The 17,345-nt window shown below is 43.2% G+C and overlaps 1 pseudogene; it reads left to right on the plus strand.

Moving 5' to 3' along the window:
- Positions 1-17,345, plus strand: part of LOC114682910 — a 33,052-nt pseudogene that overhangs the window by 2,853 nt on the left and 12,854 nt on the right.

Raw genomic sequence — 17,345 nt, forward strand, 5'->3', positions numbered from 1 at the left:
GGTGCCCGGAGGCAGAGGCAGGCCTAGCTCTAAGTTTGAGGCCAGCCTGGTCTTATAGATTGAGTTCCAGGATAGCCAGGGCTACACGGAAAAACCCTGTCTTCAAACAAAACAAAACATCACCCCCAACAACAACAACAACAAAAAAAAATTACAAGGTGATTTATTAAATTGGCTTACACAATATGGTCTGGAGAGTCCATTAATAGTTCTCTGCATGGTGCAAAGACTGAGAGCCTAGTAGCTGCTCCGTCCTCAAGGCTGGATGTCTTAGCAGTCGTGATTTGGTACTGAGACAGCCTGGAGGATTCCTAGAGAGATGCTGATCTCCAGTCTGTTTGGAGGTCAAAGAAGCAACAAAAGGTGGTAGCCAGACATAACGGGGTAGAATGCACGTATCAGCAAGAAGTGACAGCAAGCAAGCAATACTGCTTTTCCTGGGACCTTTCCTTTCTTTTTCTTCAAGACAGGGTTTCTCTGTGTAGCTTTGCGCCTGTCCTAGACCAGGTTGGCCTCAAACTCACAGAGATCCGCCTGGCACTGCCTCCTCAGTGCTAGGATTAAAGGTGTGTGCCACCACCACCCAGCTCCCTTGGACCTTTTCTGTCTTGGCTCACAGAAGGTGTCACCCACTCTGGAGTAAGTCTTTCTCCTTCAGTTAATTCTTCATAGATCCACGCAGAGGTCTATCTCTTAGTTGTTTTCAGATTCAGTCAGGTTCACAATCAAGGTTGACCATTACAGTATTTCACCTATAGCCAGGCTGGCTCATCGTCCTCTTAGCTCAGCCTCCTAAATGCAAAGATTATATAGTTGTGTCAGTATGCCCAGCAAGAATGAACAATTAATAGCCATGTTGTCTTTAATCTATGAATGTGGGTCATCTTCCCAGAATTTAGTCTTTAATTTCTTTGTACAGTGGTTTTTACATTTCAATATACAAGTCTTATTCCCTCTTTTGTTTGATGGAACCCAGGCTGACCTTGAACTTGCTATGTACATTAGGCCCACCGTCAACACCTGAACCTCCTGCCTCTACCTCTCAAGTGATGGGATTGCTACTGCACCTGACTTTGTTTATTTGGGGACCAGAGCCTTAGGTTGTAGCCTGTCCTAGCTTAGAACTCACTAAGTACTCTACTCTAGCCTTGAACTCAGCAGTTCTCCTGCCTCAGGCTCCTGAAGCTGGGATTACAGGTGTGGATTATGGACGTCACTACTACACCTTGCTAATATATTTTGAGCAATCTTGAATCTGCATTTATAAGGGATATTGGTTTGTAGCTTGTGTTATCTTTGCCTGGTTTTGTCATTAGGGTTTAACTGGCCTCATAGAATGAATTGAGACTGTTCCTTTTTTCTCTTCTCTCCCCTTCTTTCCTTCTTTTATTTCTTGTTCTTTTCTTTTTTTTTTTTTTTTTTTCCGAGACAGGGTTTCCCTGTGTAGCTTTGCGCCTTTCCTGGAGCTCACTTGGTAGCCCAGGCTGGCCTCGAACTCACAGAGATCCGCCCGGATCAGCCTCCCGAGTGCTGGGATTAAAGGCATGCGCCACCACCTCCCGGCTTATTTCTTGTTCTTAAAGCAGTTTTTGTGTCTTTTTTTCTTTTTGTCTTTCTTTGTTTTTTACTTTCTATTTTTTGAGACAATGTTTCTCTGTATAGCCTTGGCTGTCCCTGAACTAGTTCTATAGACCAGGCTGGCCTGGAACTCACAGAGATCTATGTGCTTCTACCTTTCGAGTGCTGGGATTAAAGACATGTGCCACCACTGGCTAAAATATAATGATTTTGGGGTGGTGGTAGTGCATGATCAGGCATGCTATAATAAATACCAACACATAGTTCTGCCAATTTTTTTTTTTTTTTTTTTTTGAGACAGTCTTCGTAGCCCTGTTGTTGTCCTAGAACTCACTATCGAGATCAGGCTGACCTTGAACTCACAGAAATCTGCCTGCCTTTGCCTCAGTGCTGGGATTAAAGGTGTGCATCAGCATGCCGGGCTTGGAGCTGCACTCTTGAACAAGATACTCCAGCTGTCCTTACGGACTTCAAGGTCTAATCAAGGAGACAGTCGGCACAGGATTAAAATAAGGGCCCATCTTTGTAGAGTAACAGAACGGGGCATTATTATGATACTAGATAAGACAGTGAAATGGGGGTCTGCTTATATAGAAGGCTTAGGGGAAGCTGTAAGTCCAGACTCACCTTTGGGCTTCTGTTTGAGTCCAAATACAAAAGGAGAGAGGAAGTGAGCCAGTCAGGTAGTTGGAGTATTGTGTGGTACTATTCCTGGGCAGAAGTGAGTAAATGTTTGCTTACCCTAGAACTAGAACAACGTACGGACAAGCACTCAAGTCCAACTGGGTGAGCTGATGAGTTTTATTGGGTGAGAGGTCACTTAGAGGAGCAGAAATGACTCAAGGCAGCTGCATCACAAAGGTCCACCCCAGCACGGGTGACAGACAGCTCACAACGCTGGGAACCTGGAGCACACTGCACAGCCTGGAGGCAGCTCAGCAGGTTGGAGGTGTCCTATCCCAGTGGCTCAGTTGGTCTGGGCAGTGTGGCAGGTCCAAGAGCCTTCTTTGCAGTCTGTCTTGTCTCTTGGGGAGAGAGGGACTTAGGGTCAGAAGTTATTTTGAGTTGTTTACTTTCTGTCTTAAGACTCATCCTTACAGTATGGAGTTGTTTCATCTTTAGAACAACCTATGCTTGGGAGCTGGAGAGATGGTTCAGTGGTGAAGAGCACTGGCTGCTCTTGCCAGAGGACCTGGGTTTAATTCCCAGCACCCAGATGGCAGCTTGAAACTGCCTGTCACTCCAGTTCCGGGAGTCTGACATCCTCACACAGACGTACACACAGGTGAAGCACCAATGCCTAGAAAATAAAATTCAAAACATCATTAAAAAAAGGGAACAACTTATTGTTTTACCTCTTTATATATATATATATTCTTTCTTAAAATATCCTGTCGTTTCACTTCCCTTTTCCCATCCTATGCCTTTTTTGGGGGAGGGGCAGGGACAGGGTTTCTCTGTGTAGTTTTGGAGCCTGTCCTGGAACTTACTCTGTAAACCAGGCTGGCCTTGAACTCACAGAGATCCACCTGCCTCTGCCTCCAAGTGCTGGGATTAGAGGCGTGCCCCACCACCGCCCGGCCGTGTTCCCAATTTTTAATCTTAGAAAATTTTGGTCATCAAATCTATACCTTTGATTGTCTTCAATTACATACTTCTTTTTTGACTACATCTTCATTCTGTGTAGGTAAGAGTGGCCTTGAGCTTTCCATCTCTTGGGAGTCTCCCAAATGCTGGGGTCACATGGTTATCAAGTCCTCCCTACTGTGAGCACTATTGAATGTTTGATGCATGAGATTCCAGTCCTCTGCTATGTGCTTTTGTATCAACAGACTGTGTTAACGACAACTACTGGTTTGGGAGGGATAAAAGCTGTGAATATTGCTTTGATGGACCACTGCTGAGAAGGACCGATAAGTATCGGACGTATAGCAAGAAGCACTTTCGAATTTTCAGGGTAGGTGACAGTTACCTCTCTCCTCTGAGATCTGGTGATGTAGTCTTTGCTCTTGGATGTATTGCACCATTCATCCCCTGTTGTTAAAACATGGAAATTAAATGTTCTCTATTTTAGGAAATGGGCCCTAAAAATTCTTACATCGTGTACATAGAAGATCACAGCGGGAATGGAACCTTTGTAAATACTGAGCTTATAGGGAAAGGAAAACGCCTTCCTCTGTGTAACAACTCTGAAATCGCACTTTCACTGTGTAGAAATAAAGGTAATATTATTATCATATTGTTAATGGGCTTTTCTTAACTTCCTCTGTAAAGGGAAATTTTTGTGTCTTCATCCATTATACTTTTAAATTACTCAAGTAAGTAAGTTAGCATTCAGTCACATTCAGGAGTTAACTCCATTGCCTGAGTTGTGTTTTTCCTTTGTTTTTGTTTGTTTGTTTGTTTTTTTGAGACAAGGTTTCAGTATATGGCTCTCCTGAAATTCCCTGTGTAGACCAGGCTGGCCTTGAACTCAGAGATCTGCCTGCCTCTGCCCCCTGAGTGCTGAATTTTTTCTTTGTGTGGGGTGTGTGTGTGTGTGTGTGTGAGAGAGAGAGAGAGAGAGAGAGAGAGAGAGAGAGAGAGAGAGAGAGAGAGAGAGAGAGAGAGAGATTGATTGATTGATTCTATGTGAGCGTGCAGGCTTACACGTTACAATATGCATGTAGGGGTCAGAGGACAGCTTTTGGGAGCTGGTTTTCTCCTTCCGCTGTGGCTCTGGGGATCAAACTCAAGTCATTAGGCATGTGTATCAAGTTATTTTACCTATTGAGCGGCCTTGCTGGTTCCTGGATTAAAAATAATTGACTTTGTATTACATGGTACATGTAGTTCTAAATCTTATATTCTACATAGCTGGATTTTAGAACCAGTTTTCTAATCATGAATTAACAAGCCCATTTCTGTCCTTTCCCCTCAGTTTTTGTGTTTTTTGATCTGACTGTAGATGATCAGTCAGTTTATCCTAAGGAATTAAGAGACGAATACATCATGTCAAAAACTCTTGGAAGGTAAACTTTTTTTTCTTTATATAATAAACTAGGCCTCATTTTTTTTTCCTATGTATTTTCATTGGTTAGTTTTTGTACTTGATTTTACAGCCTTGTTATTTATATCATAGCTGTTTGTCGAGCTTTGTGGTAGATGATGTATTACTGATTTATTTGGTAATGATCAGTTTAAAATACACTTGTTTTCCTTATAAATTTTAGTGCTTGGACTAGCTTGTGCCACCAGGCTCGGCTTCATTGATGACTCGTGTGTGTGTGTGTGTGTGTGTGTGTGTGTGTGTGTGTGTGTGTGTGTGTGTGAGAGAGAGAGAGAGAGAGAGAGAGAGAGAGAGAGAGAGAGAGAGAGAGAGAGCATCTGTGTGAGGATGGTTGCTTACGAGTCCTGAGGTCAGTATTTTCTTCAGTGATTTTTCACTTTATATTTTGTATCTCGCTGAAGCTGGAGCTCACTGACTCAGTTTACCTTGCTGGCTAGCAAGCCCCTAGGATGCCCCTGTCTTTACTTCCCAGCACTGGGATTAGAGATAAGCCGTTTATGTAGGTGCTGGGGTCCATACTCAGGTCCTTACGTTTGTGTAGCAAACATTTTATAGACTGAACTGTCTTCCAGCTCTTATTTTACTTTAATTAAGTAATATTTGAGATAGGGTGTCACTTTGTTGTGTTGACTGGCCTAGAAATTGCAGAGATTCTCTTGCTTCTGTCTCCCAAGGGGTTGGATTAAAGGCAGGCACCACCATTCCTGGCTGGGTTATTTTTTTTCATGTAGCTTACACTGGCTTCAACATCACTATGCAGTCAAGGATGGTCCTGAACTCCTGATCCTCTTGCCTCTACCTCCCCACTCAGGATTCCAAGCCTGCCTCACCATGCCCAGCTACTGATGACTTTTGAGAAGCAGTTTTTAATAACCTGTGATTCATGGAACATTCACATGTATTTGTATGTGTGTGGGGGCACTCATGCCACAGTGAGTATGTGGAGGCCAGAGGGCTTAGTTCTCCTACCAGGTGGATTGAATTCATGTCCTCATGCTTGAGGGCAGATGTCATTACCTGCTCAGTCATCTTGCTGGCCTGGCCTTGCTTTGTTTGTTTGTTTAATAATGCTAGTGTTCAAATCCAAGATTCTCTGCATGTTTGGTAAAGTGCTAGACTACTGAGCCTTATCCCAAACCATTTAATTAATTAACTAATTAAGTTTTTTTGCTTTTTTTTTTTTTTTAAAGATTTATTTATTTATTATGTATACAGCATGTATGTCTGCAGGCCAGAAGAGGGCACCAGATCGCATTACAGATGGTTGTAAGCCACCATGTGGTTGCTGGGAATTGAACTCAGGACCTCTGGAAGAGCAGTCAGTACTCTTAACCTCTGAGCCATCTCTCCAGCCCCTGGTTTTTTTTTTTTGAGACAGGGACTCACTCCATAGTTTAGACTGGCATGAACTCACAATGTAGCCCAGGTGGACCTCAACTCATGGGGGTTACAGGCATGAGCTATCGTGTCCAGTATATTTATTGTCATTTAAAAATTATTTCATTACTTTTGTGTGTATATGTGGGTGTGGGTGTGTAGATGAGAACATTATCATATATGTATGAGTATATGATTTGTGATGAGTGTGAGGTGTGTGTGTGTGTATGAGATTGTATGTGTTGTGTGTGAGTGTGGGTAGGTGTGAGTGTATTAATGTACGTGTGAGTGTGATGTGATATGTGTGTGAAGAGTGTCTGTGTGTATGGTGTGTGTGTGTAAGTGTAGGTGGGAGTATTATAATGTATGTGTGAGTATATGATGTGTGAGGGGTGTATGAGATTGTGTTGTGTGTGAGTGTGGGTAGGTATGAGTGTATAATGTATGTGTGAGTGAATGTGATGTGTGTGAAGAGAATGTGTGTGTTTGTGTGTGTGTGTGTTTAAGTGTGAGGTATGTGTGACCTGTGTACCATAGTGTGCATGTGGTACTCAGGAGAACTTTCAGGAGTTTTTCTCCTTCTGCATAGATTCCAGAGATTGATCAGGTCACTCAGCTTGTCTGGAGCCCTACTTTGCTTTCTGTTGCTGTGATAAGCATCATAATCACAAGCAGCTTGGAGAGGAGAGGGCTTGTTTTGGCTCTCATGTCCCGATCACAGTTCATCATTGAGGGAACCAAGGCAGGAACTCAAGCAAGGCAGGAACTAGAGACAGGAACTGAAGCAGAGACCATGGAGGAACGCTGCTCACTGGCCTGCTCCCAAAGGCTTGCTCAACCTGGCTTTTTCTATAATCCAGGACCACATCCCAGGGGTAAGACTGTGTACAGTGGGTTTAGCCTCAATCATTAATCAAGAATATTTCCCATAGGCTTGTGTACAAGCCAGTCTGATGGAGATATTTTTATTTCTATTGGGGTTCCTTCTTCCCAGATGATCCTAGCTTGTGTCAAGTTGACAAAAACAAAAACATAAACAACAACAAAACCCAGTACAATTGATTCCTTGTCGACTTGACATTCAAACATGTTACTATCGAACTATAACCTTTCCTTTTTGTTTGTCCCAAGATGTCACATAACTATTAATGTCATGGGCTGGGGATGGTGATGCATGTCTTTAAATCTAGTATTGGGAGATAGAGGCAAGTGGTTCTTTGTGAATTTGAGGACAGCCTGGTCTATATAGTGAGTTCAGGACAGCCAGGGCTATGTAGAGAGACCATGTCTCAAAAAACAAACAAAAATTAATGTCACAATGTGAAGCATCATCTAATTTTTTTTAAGACTGGATTTTTTTTTTTTTTTTTTTTTTTTTTTTTTTTTTTTTTTTTTTTTTTCGAGACAGGGTTTCTTTGTGTAGCTTTGCGCTTTCCTGGGACTCACTTGGTAGCCAGGCTGGCTGGAACTCACAGAGATCCACCTGGCTCTGCCTCCCGAGTTCTGGGATTAAAGGCGTGTGCCACCACTGCCCGGCCAAGACTGGGTCTTTTTAAAAGTTCAACAAGGGGGCTGGAGAGATGGCTCAGCGGTTAAGAGCACTGATTGCTCTTCCAGAGGACCCGGGTTTAATTCCCAGCCTCCACATGGCAGCTCACAACTGTCTGTAACTCCAAGATCTGACACCCTCACACAGACAAACATGCAGGCAGAATACACAGAATAAAAATAAATAAATAAAAAGTCCAGCAGTTTGGAACTGGAGAGCTGCCTTGCGACTAAGAACACTGGTTGCTCTTCAAGAGAACCTAAGTTTGATTCCAGTACCTACGTGATGTTCATAACTGCCTGTAACTCTAATTCCAGGGGATCTGATATCCTCTAGTCTCTGGTATACTGCACACAAGTGTGGCACAGATATATGTGTAGGAAAAACACCCACACACATAAAATGAAAAAACCAAAAACTCAGTGATTTATAAGTTCAAGTTTTCATTAAAAATATCCAAGTCTCTTCACTGTGGGCTCTTGGAAAACAACAACTACAACAAAAATAAGTGTTATTTTAAGAAGGACCCAGGGTTACAGTCAGGTCAGAGCAAAATCAAATTCCAGCGGTGTACGTAGCTCAGTGTCCACTCATGATCGTTTGGACTACCGAAGTCTCGAGCAGCTCCGCTTTTCCCACTGTGCCCTCCATGGCACACACAGATTGTCTTGTAGTCTCAGGCTGGCTCCACACCTGCTGCTGTCCTCGTGGTCATCCTCAGTCCAGGCATCTCATTATGCGGGGTCTCCAACTGCACCTGAGCCTGTAATCTTTACCAGGGGCCTCCTGGACTCTCCAGGGATACCCCAACCCGGCCACACAGTGCCAAGTCTCAGCTGCTTTCCATGGCCCCTTCATGCCTTCAAAACTAGTAATTTATGGGAGACTCTTTACACATTATAAAGTTATACATTACTACACATTATTGACTTCCAGCATGAGATGCAGCTTTGGACCCTTTCTGGACTGCAGTTTCTGTGTGCCAACCCAGAAGATTTCACCTTGATGATGCTGGTGTCTTATTAATGACAGCTGATTTTTTGGTTTTTTTTTTTTTTTTTTTTTGGTTTTTTAAAGACAGGGTTTCTCTGTGTAGCTTTGTGCCTTTCCTGGGACTCATTGTTAGCCAGGCTGGCCTCAACCTCACAGAGATCCACTAACTCTGCCTCCTGAGTGCTGGGATTAAAGGCGTGTGCCACCACCGCCGGCCTCACAGCTGATTTTTAATCCCCAGCTAACTAGCATTGATTATCTCAGTAAAGCACAAAAGGTTTCATTTCACTGATTAAACACCCCGCCATACAGGGTTTCTCTATGTAGCCCTGGCTATCCTGAAACTCTCTATGTAGTTCAGGCTGGCCTCAAACTCAGAGATCCACTTGCTTCTGCCTCTCGAGTGCTGGGATTAAAGGCATGCACCACCATCGCCCAGCCTCACTTTCACAAAATCTTAATTAAAACTATCACACAAATAGCTCTGATAGAGTCTTTAAGGGACTCTAAATTTTCCCTCTGAAACTTCACAGACCAGACCCCTATTTGCATTTCTCTCAGCACCATCTTCCATTCTCTACAGAACAACCCGCTAATCTCTGAGCACTCAGTGGCTTTTTCAGCCTAGAGCTGCAAAATCCTATAATCCTTCCCCAAACAACGTGCATCCATCACAGCAGTACCCCCACTCCTGGTACCAATTTCTCTCCTACTTTGCTTCGATAAAAACTGTGACCAAAAGAGGAAGGGGTTTTTTTGGCTTCCATGTTCTGATCACAGCCCAATCTTTCGAGGTAGGAACTGAAGTGGAACCATGAAGAATGTTGTTTACTGACTCAATTTCCATGGCTTCATCATTCTGCTTTCTTTCTTTCTTTTCTTTCTTTCTCTTTTTTTTCTCTTTGAGACATGGTTTCTCTGTTTAGGCTTTGTGCCTGTCCTGGATCTCACTCTATAGCCCAGGCTGGCCTCGAACTCACAGAGATCCGCCTGCCTCTGCCTCTTGCGTGCTGTGATTAAAGGTGTGCACCACCACTGCCGGCTCATTCTACTTTCTTAACAGCCTAGATCTGCCTGCCCAGGAATAGTACTGCACATAGTAGCTGGGCCCTCCCACATTAGTCAAGTTAATGTCCTTATCTATGGGACAATCTAATGGAGGTGTTTTTTTCAATTGAGAGTCCCTCGTAGCAGGTGATCCTCGATGATGTCACGTTGACAAAAAAACCCTAGCCAGCTTATGGGGCAATCACTTCTGTTTGCTGAGCCGTCTTGTCAACCCTACCTTCTAAGGTAGGCATGCAATTTAGTGTAAAATGTTTAGTTCAGTCCCTAACAGAAAAAGACAGCCTGGCAGGGTGGGACATACTTGGCATTCTACACTTCACTCAAATTTAGCTGGGATTGGGAGTTCAAAGTTTATTATATCCTTTGGCATAATAGTCATTTGAGGACAGCTGAGCTTCCTAAGACTTTGTCTCAAAGGGGGATAAAAGGAAATAAAAATAGGTAGCTAGGTGCTGTCACAGGATCTTCCAGCTTCTAGAAAGGTTAAGTCCAAACCAACGTAGTAGGATCCAGTTTCAAATAATAAAGAGGTACTGATTGCTGCTATAACATGGGTGAGCTTTTAGAACATTAAGCTAAATGAAAGCAATATGAATGTCCATGAAATATCAGATAATTTTTAGAAAGCTAATTAGTGGTTGCTAGGGGCAAGGTAATATGGTGTTTTCTTAATTGGAACTAGATGGTAGCAGTTGCAGGACATTGTGAATGTACTTAGTGTGATTGCATTCTACACTTGAAAATGATTTTAATGGTAGATTTTATGTTGTCTGTACTCAACACATTAAGAAAGATGTGAAGCCTCTCTGATACTCAAAACCGTCACGATCAAAGCCCACTACAGACCGGGTAGTGTATGACTCGTAGTACAGTAATCGTTCCTAGGATGGATCTCACTTTGCAGAACAGATTTACTGGGGTCACAGTGGGCTGCATACTGTTCTGTGTGGCCGTTCCTCTGCCCTTGGTGGTACCCAGTGAGTCTGAAATCTTTGAGGGATGCTGCTGCGTGCAGAGTAATCATGTTTTTGATGTAGTATAGGGTGCAGTTCATGCTTCCAACTGTGTGTGCAAATTGTTTGTTGGTAATTGGTTTGGGCTTTCTCTTTCTTCAGTTCAGGCCTGGGTGTACTCTGTGGACCCAAGTTGGTCTTGGTTGGCTGCTCTCCTCCTGTCCCTCTCTCCGCGCTCTTGAATTACAGTTGTGTGATACTCCTGGCATGGGTACTCAGCTTTGGTCAGGAAGACTCTTTGATATTTCTCTGACCTCTAGAGAAAGTAAATTCTCTTTTTCCGTAGTGTTTTTCTCTGAATTTCATGATCAAGGCTGTGATTTAGATTGAAGTCACTCCAAACTCAGTGTTGATGGTGCTCTGCATCTAACTGTGCTCTTGACAGTTTACTCTGTTGAACTTTCAGTGTGTCCTTTGAACACAGGGACAATGAAAAAGTGTTGCATGGACAATTCTTAGTTTCCTGTGTGTGTGTGTGTGTGTGTGTGTGTGTGTGTGTGTGTGTGAAAGTCTGGGAGTGTGTGTGCCACAGAATTGTGTGGAGACCAACCTTGTGTGTTGGTCCTTGGCTTTCTGCCTTGAGACAGGGTCCCTGTTTGCTGCTATGCATGCCAGGCAGGCCAACCCACAAGCTTCTGCCTCCAGTCTTGCTGTGTGGAGCCTGGGTTACAGATGCGTGCTAGGATGCCTGGTTTACATGGTTCTGGATATTTGAACTCAGATTCTCACACTTGCATGACAAGCACGTTACCCACCCACACAACCTCCTCAGTCCATCTTTGACTTCTTATAGTCAAGGCAGATTTGGACCTGGTGGGTTTCATGACAGAAATCATCCTGAGAAGTCACTGTCTGTGTTTTTCCCATTAGTGGTGCTTGTGGGGAGGTAAAAATGGCTTTTGAGAGGAGAACAAAGTAAAAGTAGCATAAGATCATCAGCAAGCGGAAGTTTGCTCTTGGCTCATCAAGAGAAGCAGTAAGTACCTGTGTTTGCAGCCCCCTGGGTCTTCACGTCTTCATAATTTCCTCCAGTAACCCTGGAGTATGCCTCAATCTCAGGAAGATTGGATGGCTTAGTCTGGTACTTTGTTTTCTTGTTTTTTTTTTTTTTTTTTTTTTAACCACAAGGTTTCTCTGTGTAGCTTTGGCCTGTCCTAGAACTCACTCTGTAGACCAGACTGGCCTCGATCTCAGAGATCCCCTGCCTTTGCTTCTAGAGTGCTGGGATCAAAGGTGTGGACAGCTCACCCTGCTGTCCTTTACTCTGAACACTGATTTTGAAAGTATCTGTTTGTTAAAGTATCAAATTCTTATTACCTACAATGTATCATTTTGACTCCTTCTCCAAGTTATGGTGATTACTTTTTTACTCCAAAAACTTTTTTTTTTTTTGAGATAGGGCTCTCACATAGCGCCACCTGGCCTAGAACTCATCAGGTGGTGAGATTGGCCTAGAAGACGTCACCTATGGCTCCTATGGAGTGCTAGGATTATAGGCATGTACTCGCACTCCTGACTGAGGTAGCTTATTAACTCACTAATTGACTTTTAAGTAATTTTGACTCAGTTTGATCGTAAAGTTCCTCTGACTGCAAAGGACAGTAACAGTCTGTTTCCCTACGCCCTGCTGATCTCATTGGCTCTGTAAGGTCTGGTGTGTTTTCCAGAGTTGGTTAGCATTTGCCTGATGATTCGCTTCTGAGGTGTGAGTTGAACACTATACAAAAGTTCTGGATATTATCAGACAGATTTAAATAGATCTCAAAGACATCACTGAGAAGCAGGGGTCCCAACTTCCTCATAATTTATGGCAGATAATAATTCTCTGCTTGTTGTTATGGTAACTCCAAAATTCTTTGCTCTTTTGGGGTTGTGAATGAGTTAGTTATTGAAACACAATTTTTTTTCCCCCAAGATAGGGTTTCTCTGTTTAACAGTCTTGTCTGTCCTGGGACTCACTTTGTAGACCAGGTTGGCCTCAAACTCAGATCTGCCTGCATCTGCCTCCCAAGTGCTGGGTCAAAGGTGGCCACCACTACCTAGCTTAGAGACCTATTTTATGAAATCAGGGATTTTATGAGTGCCGGAGAAGTACTGTACTACTGAGATAACATTTCCAGTTTTTTGCAGATTTTTTAAATGTAAGTTATTTTATGTAGTAACTGTTTATCCCTTTTCTACCCACATTTACTGAATGAGTGCAGTAGCCAAATGCGTTGTTTTTTCCCAACCTAAGCTGACAAAGTAAGTTAATAGGCAGGACCCAGTCACTTCTTCCTCCCCAGCCAGCTTTTCTGCTTTAACATTTCAGATTGTTTTTCCCTAGATAATTCTATTCTTACATGGCAAGAGGAATTTCCTGTCTGTGTTCGCTTTGTTATGGATTGTTCACCCCCATGATTTGCTTCCCATTTAGTAGAGAAAAGCATATCTACTAGATTGATTAAAAACTTAGGGCCAATCTTTACTTCTTAATTGCTCTCAATTAATAGGCCCCCCCTGCCCCCACCCCAACCTGCGCTATAGTAATGAGTGTGATTGCTGAGAGGAAAGGCTAGATTTAAAAATTTTAAATCTAGGGGGCTGGAGAGTTGCTCAGTGGTTAAGAGCACTGGCTGTTCTTCCAGAGGACCTGGTTTCAATTCCCAGCACCCACATGGCAGCTCACAACTGTCTATAATCCAGTTCCAGGGGACCCAACACCCTTACACAGACATACATGCAGGCAAACCACCAATGTGCATAAAATAAAAATAAAAAATAAAAGAAATAGACATTTAAAAAACTTTTAAGTCTGGTCTTTTAGCTAGAGTCTGTTTTACATAACTGTTTACGTATCTTATCTATTTATTTGTGTACTCTATGAACAGAGGCTAGGCTGTAACTCAGATGGCCTTAACTTAATTAAGTTTAATTGTAAATAATGTTGTTAAGATACTAACCATTACAATTATTATTGTCATTAACTCTAATGTTATCCTATTTAGGACACGGCTCCCAGTGTTGAAACTGAAATAGAAATTTTGAAAAAACTGAATCATGTAAGTATTGCTATTACTCATAGAAACTCATCTCAAAATATGAGACATGTACAAAGCGTTTCTGTAGGAGTCATGTTAACTTGGGCTCCTTCGGATGTATGTGAACGCACACATGACCCAGCTCTTTTTTTTTTTACTTTGCGAGAGTTTTTATTTCAAGATTTTGAGAATGCAGTCCTCTGTAAAGGCTTTATAACCTCATGATTTAATACTATTTTTGCTGAGATCTTGACCAAAATCTTATAGAGATTAGTGATCATATTTGAAAAAAAAAAAAAAAAAAAAAAAAAGAAGTTTTAGTGAGGTTAATTTTACCTGAAATTTTGACCCTTTAATATACCTTTTATTTGGAGTAATCTAGTTAAATCTATGGTATGCAACAGATAAGTGGATTCCCGTCGTACTGTCTGATTCATTGGTGTGGGGAGTCTTGCTGGGTATAGATGGTCCTTACCTCTTTTTTGTCAGGATGAGTGTGTGTCTGTGGAAGTCACAGAAAGATGAGAAGGGCTGTAGTGTACCAGTCTGATCTTGTCTCTCTGCTTTTGCGATTTTTTTTCAGTGTCTTTAGTTTGAAGGTGCTGGAGTTAAACTTGACTCAAATCTTGCCTGTCCAGCTAGTGGTTTTCTTATTCTCGCTTTTTAACCTCCAAACAAAAGAATTTCTTTCTCTTTCACCTCCTCACATTCCCTCCAAGAACTCGAAGCTCTGTTTATTCTAGGTTACTGCTTGGACACAGCATCTTCCCAGCCTATTTACAACTCAGTGGCCGGCCTCCCTGCTTGGCTGTCCTCCACTTCATCTGCAACTTCTTCCTCTCCTCTTTTCCTTCCCTGCTCTCTCTTTCCTTTCCTTTTCCCCTCCTTCTGCCTTTTTCTCCCCCCTCACTTCCTTCCTCCCCCACTCTTCCATTTCTTTTTTGTTGTTTGGAGACAGCCCTGCCCTGTTGCCCTGGCTGGTCTGGGAATTCTGTGCGATTCACGTGATCCTTCCCTCTCCGCCTCCTGAGTGGAGTTTGTTTTTGTTCCTTTCGACAGGAACTGGCTGAATTGGCCGGGCTAAGGCTCTGATTCCTGGCTCAAGCAATCTTCCTGCTGCAGCCTGCTTTGCCAGTTTTGTTTGTGTTTTTTTTTTTTTTTTTTTAAAAAAACACATTCGGTGCTGGCAAAATGACTCAGAGGTTTAAGACATTTGCTACCAGGTCTGACCATCTGAGATTGATCCCTAGGAACTACAGGGAGGAAGGAGAAAATCAGCTCCCACAAGTTTCCCCTGACCTCCACGCATGCTCCATGGCATGCATAGATACAGACAGACAGACAGACAGACACAAGTAATTAAATAAACAAACCACTACACACATCCTGTCTCCTGAAGTACTTTACTGCTTTCTTTTGCCTTATTAAAAGGGAAGTCTTGCCTTAGCACTCAGCAGTGTTTCCAAGGTCTTCCATGTAGGGAGGCAGTGGGGTCTCCCTGACTGTCTTATAACAGTTCACTGCAGGAAGGCCCCCTGGATACAGAGCAGCAGTTATGCTGAGACTGCTTTGAAGGAAGAACCCTGTGGTGAGTGGGTTTCACCACCGTTTTTAATCTCAATCCCGAAAGTATTATAGGCTCTCCGATTCTCACATGATCACAGTCCTCTGTGCTGATCGATACTCACCCAGTCTGTTTCTTATCCCTCTCACTGTGTAAACACAATGGGTTGTGCTTTCTACATGGAAAATCATAATGTTAAGTGTGCATTCTAGAGTACCTAAACTTGTCTTCCCTGACCACGGTGTTCTGTGTCTCCTGTGCTGATGCTAGGTCATAAGCTGTCAGCCATGCTTGAAAGGTTTTATACAATGGGAAGGATATTATCACAAAGGGCTCCATTCTCCATGCTTCCAGCCCTGGACCCAGATGAATCTGGTATCTGGTAGTATAATTGGGCTTCCTCTCTAGCCGCCTTCTTTGTTGTTGAGACAGGGTCTCATATTGCCCATGCTGGCCTTGAACTTGTTTTATAGCTGAGGCTGCCCTTGAATTCTTGATTTTCCTTCCTTGTCTTCCAAGTGCTGGGATTACAAATTAACTTCATGGTCTCTGGTCTTGTGTCTGTTTCTCCTTCACTCTTGTGCTGGGGTTGGATTCTGGGTCTCAGGCCTGCTGTGAAAGTTCCTCATTACCCTGAACTGCTGCTGCTTGTCAAGAAGGCTGGAAAGACCGCTGTCACTCTTAGGTAGGCTCAAATGCACACATGAATCACCCCTTGCTGTCACTTGAGTGTTCTCGACGAGGAGTCAGCTACATCCCATTCCGCTGTCTCCCATAGTGACAAGGGCCCAGTGCCTGCTCTTTGTCCTCCTGAAGCCTCTCAATTTCTGTGTCTTGAGTTTCCTTTTGGAGTTTCTCATTTCTCCTTTCTTCTCTGTTTTAGCCATGCATCATCCAGATTAAAGACGTTTTTGATGCAGAAGATTATTACATTGTTCTGGAGTTGTAAGTAGTAACTTTTTGTTTTATTTTAGTTTTGGTTTTTTCGAGATAGGTTTTCCTGTGTAGCTTTGGAGCCTGCCTGGGACTCATTCTGTAGACCAGGCTGGCCTCGAACTCACAGAGATCCTCCTGCCTCTGCCTCCTGAGTGCTAGGATTAAAGGTGTGCACCTCCACTGCCAAGCAAGTAGTAAGTAACATTTTAATTTATTTCTGTGTAAGTCTTATAAGCCAGAAAAGAATTGAGTGCAGACTTGCCTTTCTTATGCTAGGGCTCTAAATGGAAATGTGTTGGTGGGGTCACAAAGTTTGTGTGTGTGTGTGTGTATGTGTGTGTGTGTGTCTGTGTGTGTGTGTGTGTCAGTTCTAAAGCCCTTCTAACAGCAGTTATGAAGGGATTGAGACCCTGTATCTGAGGCCTGCAGACAAGCTTTACTTTCTACAAAATGAGCTGATCGCCCATGAGGAGTTCATTTCACTTCCCTGAGTCTCCTTTTCTTGTTTTTACATTGGGTAACAATTATACCCTAACATGTAGACTTCCTAAAAGGATTAAATGATTTGAGGGTTGGGAAGCCCTACAGGGCACTGCACATGTGGACATTCAACATGAGTCTAGTTTATAATCACTCTGAAGAAAGCTGCCTGTGTGGACCATTCTTGAGGCTACGGGACCTGATTGCATGGTGGCACTTGAGTGTCTTTCAGTTTCTCAAGGGCCCCAGTTGCTTGTCATTTCTGGAAGTGGTCTGTTCCATGTCTGTTCCTGTGCAAATGTTTCTGGGGCAGCTGTTGGGTCGGCAGGGAATGCTGTGGCTCATAGTTGGCAAATGATGCCCATGGAGACCGGCATTTGATTATGACGGGGAGGGCACGATGATGGCTCATTGAGGAGAGGACCTGCCGCCAGGTTTGAGGACCTGAGTCTGATCTGAGGACCCACATGCTGAAAAGAAGAGAGAACTGACCCCTAAGCTGTCCTTTGACCTTTACGTTTAAGCCATGTCGCATGTGTGGCTTAACCCACAAACACCATACACACCCAGCAATAAGTGTGTGTGTGTGTGTGTGTGTGTGTGTGTGTGTGTGTGTGTGTGTGTGTTTATCTATTTCTAAAAGGCGAGGACATGGCTCAGTGGTTAAGAACACTGATTGCTCTTCCAGAAGCTTTGGGTTCAGTTCCCAGCACCTGCA

Source organism: Peromyscus leucopus, chromosome 23 (genome assembly GCF_004664715.2).
Source record: "Peromyscus leucopus breed LL Stock chromosome 23, UCI_PerLeu_2.1, whole genome shotgun sequence".
NCBI lineage: Eukaryota > Metazoa > Chordata > Mammalia > Rodentia > Cricetidae > Peromyscus > Peromyscus leucopus.